Source organism: Physella acuta, unplaced genomic scaffold (assembly GCF_028476545.2).
Source record: "Physella acuta isolate Inbredline_101_S28 unplaced genomic scaffold, ASM2847654v3 ptg000511l, whole genome shotgun sequence".
NCBI classification, from domain to species: Eukaryota; Metazoa; Mollusca; class Gastropoda; family Physidae; genus Physella; species Physella acuta.
In genome coordinates, this window is record NW_026732030.1 from 776,108 (window position 1) to 786,399 (window position 10,292).

A 10,292-nucleotide genomic window follows, 5' to 3' on the forward strand; every position below is an offset into this window, starting at 1 on the left:
GAACCAAATTGCCTACCGTCAATACTAACTAAATGGAACGAAGTGGTCTAGCGGTAGAGAGCTGGACTGCTAACCCGTAAGTCTGAAGTTCGAATCCGGGTTCAAGCCAGTAGACCGTCCCTGAGCCACCCAACTCTGATGGGTACCTAACTCACGTTAGGGAAAGTAAAAGCGACTGGGCATAGTGTTGACCACACTTTCTCTTCATATGCCGAGGTCACAGAAACAAGTGAACTCTTCTTCACTTGCCCCATAGACCGTCAGGTTTGAAAGGGAAACTTTTCTTTTTTAATACTAACTAAAGTTTTTACACTATCCTTATTAACCTCTACCAGTCTAGTCTTATATCTATCTAGCTATGCTATGACATCTTTCATCTTCAGAGAAGAATGTGCTGCATTTGAATTTGCATGCAGTACAGTCCTTTTTATTTTTAAATTCTCTTTTTCTTGTAATTGTTTTCCTAATTGTTTTTCTTTTGATTGTTTTCTTTCTGCTTTGGTACTCCTCGCCTGCTACTTTTCCTTTTGTTTATATTACATTTCCATGCCTGTGGATTTTTGGTTTCTTTCGCCTTTTTCTATGGATAAAAATGAAAGGTCAGTTACATTAAAATTTGTAACAAATCCAAAAACAGGAGGCTCCCATACTGAGAAATATACTCAAATTACATTAATGCTTTAAAAGACTTTTTAGCAACTAGTAATTAATTACCTCAGATTTTTATTATTAACATCCATACCTGTATACTCCAACATCTCGATTTGATTTGTATCATTCTGCTGTATACAATTCAAACTGAAATATAAAGTAAAATGTAATGATTACAATTACATTGTTTGTGACTATATTACTGAAAAGTTCTTATTATTAACTATATAGTGTTTCATATTAAGCGTCTAGGGGGAGCTACCATCTCCTACCAAGCGTGTCCCCAGGTGGCGGATTGGGGAGAGGCCCTTAGATATTAGGGATCGCTGTGAATAAACAGCTATGTTCTTTTTTAGGTTTCAGAGTCTTTTTTCAATTCACTTCTGTACATGACTAACACATTCCAGTTTTTCAATCAACTTCTCACCATAAGGTTTACTGTCATACATTTTCTTATATGTGTTAGTATCCCCATCTCCAACTTGTACTGCTCAATTGATCTTCAAAACATATTGCATGTACCACTTGCTTCAATGGATCCGCTTGAGCCCTAATGCGTCAATGTGCAGTCTGCACCATGGTTGGCTGCCAATTCTGTATAGTTTTCTGTATTATGGTCCTATTTCCAATAGTCACATGACTGCATATTTTATTCTTTACTTCAGTGTCAACTTGTCATGCCAATAGCAGTCACTAAATCTATTTTGGATGTTATCCATGTCCCATCACAAGAAACATTAATGTCTCTAATCTCCTCACCTTCTATCTCCTCTGACTGCTCATATTCCAATGCTGCAGCTGATTGCATGCTAATCTTTTGTACAGTTATACAGGCTGTATGCACTGTTTTGTTTATAATTATATAACTACTCTTAGCCACTGGTTTTTGCAAGTCCATTACACTGCAGAAAGTCTCTAGCTCTGCCCTGTCTGCGCCAATGCTTCGCATCGCAAATGCAGTTCGTCGGTTTATTGCATTTACAAAGAGTTGCCTTCAGCTATCTGTGGTGATGCTTCTTAACACTTTAGACCAGGGGTCTCAAAACTTTTCACCCAGAGGGTAGTTCAGGGACCAACTATGCACTTGAGGTCCAAATACAAAAAATAAAAACATGGATGTTGTTTTTAATTATATATTTAATATTGTTTTATTTGGTTATTATTCAACAACACATTGATAAACTACACATGAACACCTATATTAGTGTGAATGGTGAAATTGTTTCCTGGATGCCAGAATAGCAGACATTTCTGGCTTTAGATTTGATGTCCATGACAACAACAGTGACCTGAAATTATCATCGGACTAGTTTATTCACACATGGATGTAGTTCCAAAAATTGAAAGGTACCTTGATGCAAGTGTTTTGACACAGGAGAGCCTTCCTTGGGCAAAAACTTGTAAAAACCCGCTGGTCCTTCTTTGAACTTATGTTTAAGAAGGTCATGTGCTTGCAATCCAATGACCTCCAGCTGCAGTTCATCTGACCAACTGGCCACAGCAGCTTCAAATAGGCTTTGAAACGGTCTCACTTCTTCTGCTTTGAATCCAAGTAAAAAAACCGCTGCTGAAACTGCAGCTGGAGGTCTTTGATCTCACATGCAAATGACCCTGGGGAGCCGTTGCTTCATCCATGAAGACCTTGCACTGCTGAAAGTGCATCAAGTTGTTGTCATGTACTTGTACCAAAAACAAGCCAAGTTTGGATCTGAAAGCCATTATGTGGGTGTATACTGTATAGATCAGAAACTAGATTTTCCTTTCCTTGTTGCAGCAAAGGCCAATTTCCATACCCACTTTACATCAGCATTGGCAAAGCTAGGATTTTTGTGCCCCTATGCAAAAATTTATCAGTGGGCCCCTTTGTCAGCCGTTAGGCTACAACGATGTGGAACGAAGAAATTAACTGCTACTTCTGTTGTAGGGTTTTAAATAATATAAATATTTTGTATTTTATACATCCTGAACATTTATTTATACTACATAATTATGTAGGCCTACAACATTGTAAAATTTACCGAACATATTATGTTGTATCCAGCTAAAATAATTAAAAATAAGTCAGAGTGGAGTTACACCCCATTGAAAATGAAAAGTTGTTGGGGATGATAGGGTGACATCTGTGGTAAACTCGTAGGGTAACACCCGACCTTGCAACGCCACTAACACAAATTATTTTTAAAAAACTGCTAATGTTTTATTTAGATCTGTTCCTTCACATGTTTTTAATTTTGCAAAATGATTAATAAGTTCCTTGAGATCTATTTTAGCTGCTTCTGTATGTTAGTTACTTAGGATGGCTAAGTTACAGACCCAATGGACATATCTACAATTTGTTTCATAACAGCATCATAATGAACAAATAATGAGATTAAAATTTTTCATTATAGACATTAACATTCCACTATGATCAGGAAGATTTCTAAGAATGTGTATCTCATGGTTGCGATCTAGTCACACATAGTATAATGAAACAATTTCAAGGGGTTTCATCATTTTGTGGTTTGTACACTTTTTCAATTATGTAAGCAATGTAGGCACTCCACATAAAAAATGTCACCATCAAACGCTGCAGCCATTTATAATGGTCTATTGATCGCTTTTGTCAGTCCCTCCCATGTAAGCATTATATGCTTTCACTGCAGTTGGACACTACATTGGAATTCTTTTCCCTTTTCTTTTTTGTCATAGCGCAGCACAGTTACCTCCGTATCTTTGATATACTTTGTACATACAATTTAATTGTTTTCTTATCACCTCACACAATAGCTGCCGTTTTGCCATTGAACATGTTATGAGTACCACAATCCATTTTCTGTGTCATAAGTTCCTTTGGAAACTGTTTACGGTTTGCCAATGCTGTACCAACAAACAAGTACTCAGCTAAATTGACAGATGTATAGAATCGATAGGTAAATATGCAAACACGTTCAATTCCACTTTTCCCAAAATCTATGTTTAGAATCATAATCCCGCACTAAAAAGACATGTACAGTTTTATTCAGTCCACCACTAGTTATATGTAATTAAACAGTATACCAGCCACTAGGACTATGACACTAGATCATCGGGCTGGAAAACCGACTTTTTGGACATATATTATGATATATGCCTGATCTTGAAGCCGGTTTTCCGGCTGGTCGGGCTCAAACGATTAACTTTCTTAATACTCTGCTCAGAACTCTCTCACAACTTAGCCATAGCAGCAGTCAATCACAACTGAAAAACTATGATCAAAATAATAAAATCAAAACATTGAGACCTGTTTGATTAACCAAGTGGTCCTTTACTTAATACAGTTTATTCCTCCTTAAGGTATTTTTAACTAACAAACTACTGAACTAGACAATTTTTCAAATTATCAACTGTTACCAAGTATAAAATCTAGATCTACTAATGATTCAGTGTTATTCTGGTGAGGGAAAAGAAAGTTGAAGTGAGCATTGTGGTGAGCGGGAAGTGGTGGTGGCGTAGGAAATTTGGTTCTCATGGTGGTGAGTGTTGGAGGGTTAGTGCTAGACAATTTTGTAACATGGTATCTCTGAGTAATCCATAGCACAGTGTAGCAGATGACTGTAAACTGGTTGATGTACAGATGAAACAGTGAATGACAGAATCTACTCTTACATGTCAACAAGACTCTAGTGATTGCTTCTTAACACCTGGGAATTGCATATCAGAAGAAAACAAGTTACATTAAAGCTCCAGTCAGATATTTGAAACTACAGGACTATAGATTTGATGAATGAGATGAGTATAACAACATCCTAGTAACATACAAAAACCTCTTGTTCTCAGTGTATTCACATTGCCTTGTTATTTGATGTCATGATGCTAAATTATACTATCTTTCAATTGAGGCGAAAATAAAATGAAAATAATTCTTTTTATAGAGACAGTTTGAGGCCAAGGTCGTCGATATATATTTGGTTTTTTTTATTTTTTAAAAAATGAAGCGTTTTAGTTACTTTCTCCCATTCCAATTCCTGTGAGAATATTTTGTTCTCTTTTAAAACACATTTTTGAATTAAACATTTAAATGTGATTTTAATCTGGCATAAAAAAATACAAGACAGTGTGGTTAGAAAGTAAATCATAAAACTGCTAACCCAAATGCAACAAGTTCAAATCCTTGATTCTTGTCTGTGTAGACGTCTGAGTCCACCCAGCTCTGATAGGTGACTCACATTAGGGAAAGTAAGGGCAGCTGGGCATAGTGCTACCACTTTATCATATCATATACCAAGGTCACCAAACCAGGTGAACTCTACTTCACCTGCTCAAGGACTGTCACAATTCAAAAGCATACTTTCCCTTTTTTTATTTGAAAAATCTACCCATGGGTGGAGTAGAAACAATATTTTACATAAATAAGAAAAGTTGTTAGGCTTAATTAATGTCTAGCATTTTAAAGAGTATAGTTAAGTAACTCGTCATTTAGGACTGTTCTTTATAATTTTTATATCAGGTTCATCATGGGCAAGCTAAGTAGGCAAATCAATTGTAGGGGAAATACACTGACCTGACACTGGGCTGTAGTGTGTTAAATGGGAGACAACTCTTTTACTTGCCCACACAGTTCAACAAATCACCTGCTGATTTGGCTGATGTGGCTACAGAGGTTTAACAAAGCTGAATAAACAGGTAAGTGTCTTTCTGTATACTATTGGATTGATCCCTATTGGGCTGATGTGAACCAAATCCACTCCTGGTAAAAATTGTGCCTGCTCCACTCAAGCTGCTTTGTAACTTTAACAAATTTGGAAAAATTACAGAGGCAACATTTTCTATGTAATTATGATGAATTTGATTCAGTTCTTAGCTTTTATTCATTTCCTCCATAGAAATTATTTAAAGTCTCTATGTTAAATAAACCAGGATTGATTTCTCCTAAACTTATTTAGTACTATACAAATTCATATGCATTTTTTTTTTGAGAAATCGGAAATAGCGTAAAAAAAAAACTACTTCTGATCAACAGAACTTCATCAAAATTTGACAGAAGGCAGAGAGTTAGATGTTTTACTTGTATGTGAAATTTCGTTTATCTATCTGAAACAGGTAGTCTTTTGAAAAATTGAAAGTAGAATAAGTTCCACTTCCTGTTATCAGAATAGCTGAAAAGTTTATACAGAACTACAAATTTGATATTATACTTATATATGAAATTACATCAACCTAGCAGTAACGGTACTCAAGTTAGAATTTTTGCCTGATTAAAATAAGTCCCCTATACTCCATATATGACAAAGTACTGAGAAGTAAAGTGAAAATTGTCAAAATTTCATGTGATTTTTGTGCATGATTACAATACTTTCTCTAAACTCTTTATACGAGAAAGTTAAATATTATAAGTCTCTGATTCTTTAGTAATTATCGTCTCTTTTTATCTTCTTCAGAAATATAAGAACTGGCAAACTTAGTAAATCTTAAGGACAAGATGTCTACTTCATGTTGTATGCAAATCAATGTTTAAACAACACTCTTGATGACCATCACTGATAAAGGTTTCACCATCTACTGCAGATGGAGATGCTATTAAATGTCCTAGAGCTCCAAAATTTGTGGGTGCATTGTCTCAGACCTGAGCTGCTGAAAACTTCATAGACCACAGCTGCACTCACTAGGCTTATGACCATCATCATCATAATCATTTCCTGTTTGTGCCCAAGACATGGAGCAGATGAAGTAGAGTTCATCTGCTTCAGAGACCTCTGCAAATGAAGGGATAATGTGGTCAGCACTATGTCCCGCCACCCTTGATTCCCTAATGTAAGGTACCTAGCTCTCTACCACTGGGCCGTGCAGTCCCACGGCTGATGACCATAGGGACATTAGACACATGGCCCATGCACTCAAGTCTGACTTAAAGCTCCTTTGTCAGAGACTCTCAAAGCAGGACCTGAAAATAAAATCACAGCCATAGTATTGAGATGTTACAGTAAGTTACTAGCTAGTCTCACAAAGACTGCATATCCAATTATGTGTGGAAAAAGATCATCAGGACTTATCCTACAAGTCAAAAATAGTTTTAGCACCAAACTACTGGACTTAGAGGGTTATGTTGCTATTTATTTTGTTACATTCCCAATAGTAAATACATTTCTCTTATTTACCACGAGCCGGCCCGCGGCATAACATACGCCGCTATTTAGTTGTTTCTAATTTTCAATAATTCATAATTTGTGAATTCGACAGTACCAACGCTGACACTGAAAATATTTCTTTAAAACACTATAAGTAGCTCGTTAAGGACCATAACCCCCCCCTTCCTTCCCCCCCCCCCCCCCCCCTACGTTTAAAATCGTTGGCTCTGCTTGTAAACATTTAGAGTGAACACAGCTCACTAAAACCATGTAGGGGTGGGGAGGTAGGGAGAGCGTTTGCAGCTTGTTTTCTAACGGCTCGAAGAAGAGAATTATATATATAGATTACTCCCCTTTTAGGACATACAATTGTTTCATTTGAAACCCATTTCATTATCCAATTAGCTGAACTAGCTGAACAATACTTAATGAGACTTTTTTTTATCCATTCTTAAACTTGTTTGTTAGAAGAATGATTTTGTCTGTTATTTATGAGACTTAGGTTTTCTGAAGGATCAGTTTTTTAGTTTGATTTTTTAAGTGGGGTTGGGAGAGGAGGGTAACAAGGCTGGTGTCTATTAATTTACCAGTAGTGTAGATGTTTACAAATAACATGTTTATAGGGATGTGGCATACACTTTGATTGAATTTATTGAGATGAAATAGGCTGTTGTAATAAAATATAATTCATGTGTCTTATTACCAATTGTTTACAGGATTATTTGACTGAGATTTAGGTTTGTGTAATCAGACTATATAAACTGAAGTTTGGGTCTTGGGGGCAGATTGTATTTGTATAGTGTGGGGTGTCCTGGGGGCAGAGTGTATTGGTATAAGTGTGGTGTGTCCTGGGGGCAGAGTGTATTGGTATAAGTGTGGGGTGTCCTGGGGGCAGAGTGTATTGGTATAAGTGGGGTGTCCTGGGGGCAGAGTGTATTGGTATAAGTGTGGGGTGTCCTGGGGGCAGAGTGTATTGGTATAAGTGTGGGGTGTCCTGGGGGCAGAGTGTATTGGTATAAGTGTGGGGTTTCCTGGGGGCAGAGTGTATTGGTATAAGTGTGGGGTGTCCTGGGGGCAGAGTGTATTGGTATAAGTGTGGGGTGTCCTGGGGGCAGAGTGTATTGGTATAAGTGTGGGGTGTCCTGGGGGCAGAGTGTATTGGTATAAGTGTGGGGTGTCCTGGGGGCAGAGTGTATTGGTATAAGTGTGGGGTGTCCTGGGGGCAGAGTGTATTGGTATAAGTGTGGGGTGTCCTGGGGCCATAATGTATTGATATAAGTGTGGGGTGTCCTGGGGGCAGAGTGTATTGGTATAAGTGTGGGGTGTCCTGGGGCCATAATGTATTGATATAAGTGTGGGGTGTCCTGGGGGCAGAGTGTATTGATATAAGTGTGGGGTGTCCTGGGGGCAGAGTGTATTGGTATAAGTGTGGGGTGTCCTGGGGGCAGAGTGTATTGGTATAAGTGTGGGGTGTCCTGGGGGCAGAGTGTATTGGTATAAGTGTGGGGTGTCCTGGGGGCAGAGTGTATTGGTATAAGTGTGGGGTGTCCTGGGGGCAGAGTGTATTGGTATAAGTGTGGGGTGTCCTGGGGGCAGAGTGTATTGGTATAAGTGTGGGGTGTCCTGGGGCCATAATGTATTGATATAAGTGTGGGGTGTCCTGGGGGCAGAGTGTATTGGTATAAGTGTGGGGTGTCCTGGGGCCATAATGTATTTGTATAAGTGTGGGGTGTCCTGGGGGCAGAGTGTATTGATATAAGTATGGGGTGTCCTGGGGGCAGAGTGTATTGGTATAAGTGTGGGGTGTCCTGGGGCCATAATGTATTGATATAAGTGTGGGGTGTCCTGGGGGCAGAGTGTATTGGTATAAGTGTGGGGTGTCCTGGGGGCAGAGTGTATTGATATAAGTGTGGGGTGTCCTGGGGGCAGAGTGTATTGGTATAAGTGTGGGGTGTCCTGGGGGCAGAGTGTATTGGTATAAGTGTGGGGTGTCCTGGGGCCATAATGTATTTGTATAAGTGTGGGGTGTCCTGGGGGCAGAGTGTATTGATATAAGTATGGGGTGTCCTGGGGGCAGAGTGTATTGGTATAAGTGTGGGGTGTCCTGGGGCCATAATGTATTGATATAAGTGTGGGGTGTCCTGGGGGCAGAGTGTATTGATATAAGTGTGGGGTGTCCTGGGGGCAGAGTGTATTGGTATAAGTGTGGGGTGTCCTGGGGGCAGAGTGTATTGGTATAAGTGTGGGGTGTCCTGGGAGCAGAGTGTATTGATATAAGTGTGGGGTGTCCTGGGGCCATAATGTATTGATATAAGTGTGGGGTGTCCTGGGGGCAGAGTGTATTGATATAAGTGTGGGGTGTCCTGGGGGCAGAGTGTATTGATATAAGTGTGGGGTGTCCTGGGGGCAGAGTGTATTGATATAAGTGTGGGGTGTCCTGGGGGCAGAGTGTATTGGTATAAGTGTGGGGTGTCCTGGGGGCAGAGTGTATTGATATAAGTGTGGGGTGTCCTGGGGGCAGAGTGTATTGGTATAAGTGTGGGGTATCCTGGGAGCAGAGTGTATTGGTATAAGTGTGGGGTGTCCTGGGGGCAGAGTGTATTTGTATAAGTGTGGGGTGTCCTGGGGCCATAATGTATTGATATAAGTGTGGGGTGTCCTGGGGGCAGAGTGTATTGGTATAAGTGTGGGGTGTCCTGGGGGCAGAGTGTATTTGTATAAGTGTGGGGTGTCCTGGGGCCATAATGTATTTGTATAAGTGTGGGGTGTCCTTGGGGCAGAGTGTATTGGTATAAGTGTGGGGTGTCCTGGGGGCAGAGTGTATTGGTATAAGTGTGGGGTGTCCTGGGGGCAGAGTGTATTGGTATAAGTGTGGGGTGTCCTTGGGGCAGAGTGTATTGATATAAGTGTGGGGTGTCCTGGAGGCAGAGTGTATTGATATAAGTGTGGGGTGTCCTGGGGCCATAATGTATTTGTATAAGTGTGGGGTGTCCTGAGGGGGCAGAGTGTATTGGTGTCAAGTGCAGTTACAAAAATTTGTCCAGTATATTCTGGGCCAAACCTTAAGATAATCTCACAGGAACCAACTTCATGACCACAGATATGAATTTAGTGTCACTCCCTTAAAGAAAAATAAAATTGTATGCTATAGATATTTATATATAAAAATAAGCCTACACAGGCCTATAGATAGTTGCAATTGGTGTTTACCCCTCTCATTATGAGCTTTTATTTGTGCAAACCTTGTATTGATTAATGTGGAGAAACGCCTTTTTCATAATAAATTATTAGATTTTATATCTTTGTCTTATTATTTATTGAAAATAGTTGACAACTTTCTGATTATGTTGGCCTTGTCCAAACTTCCCCACCGCTATGCAGTTTTGTGTCTGTATTGCAATTTTTAAAATTAACTCTTCCAACTATATAAAGTAATTTGTGGAGATTAATTTCATTTTTCTAATTCAATTATTCTTATCAAATTAATACAGTGGACTTTAGATTAATACCCCTCTAGTCAAGTGTTCTACCCGTAGAGGCTTTTTAAACATCGCA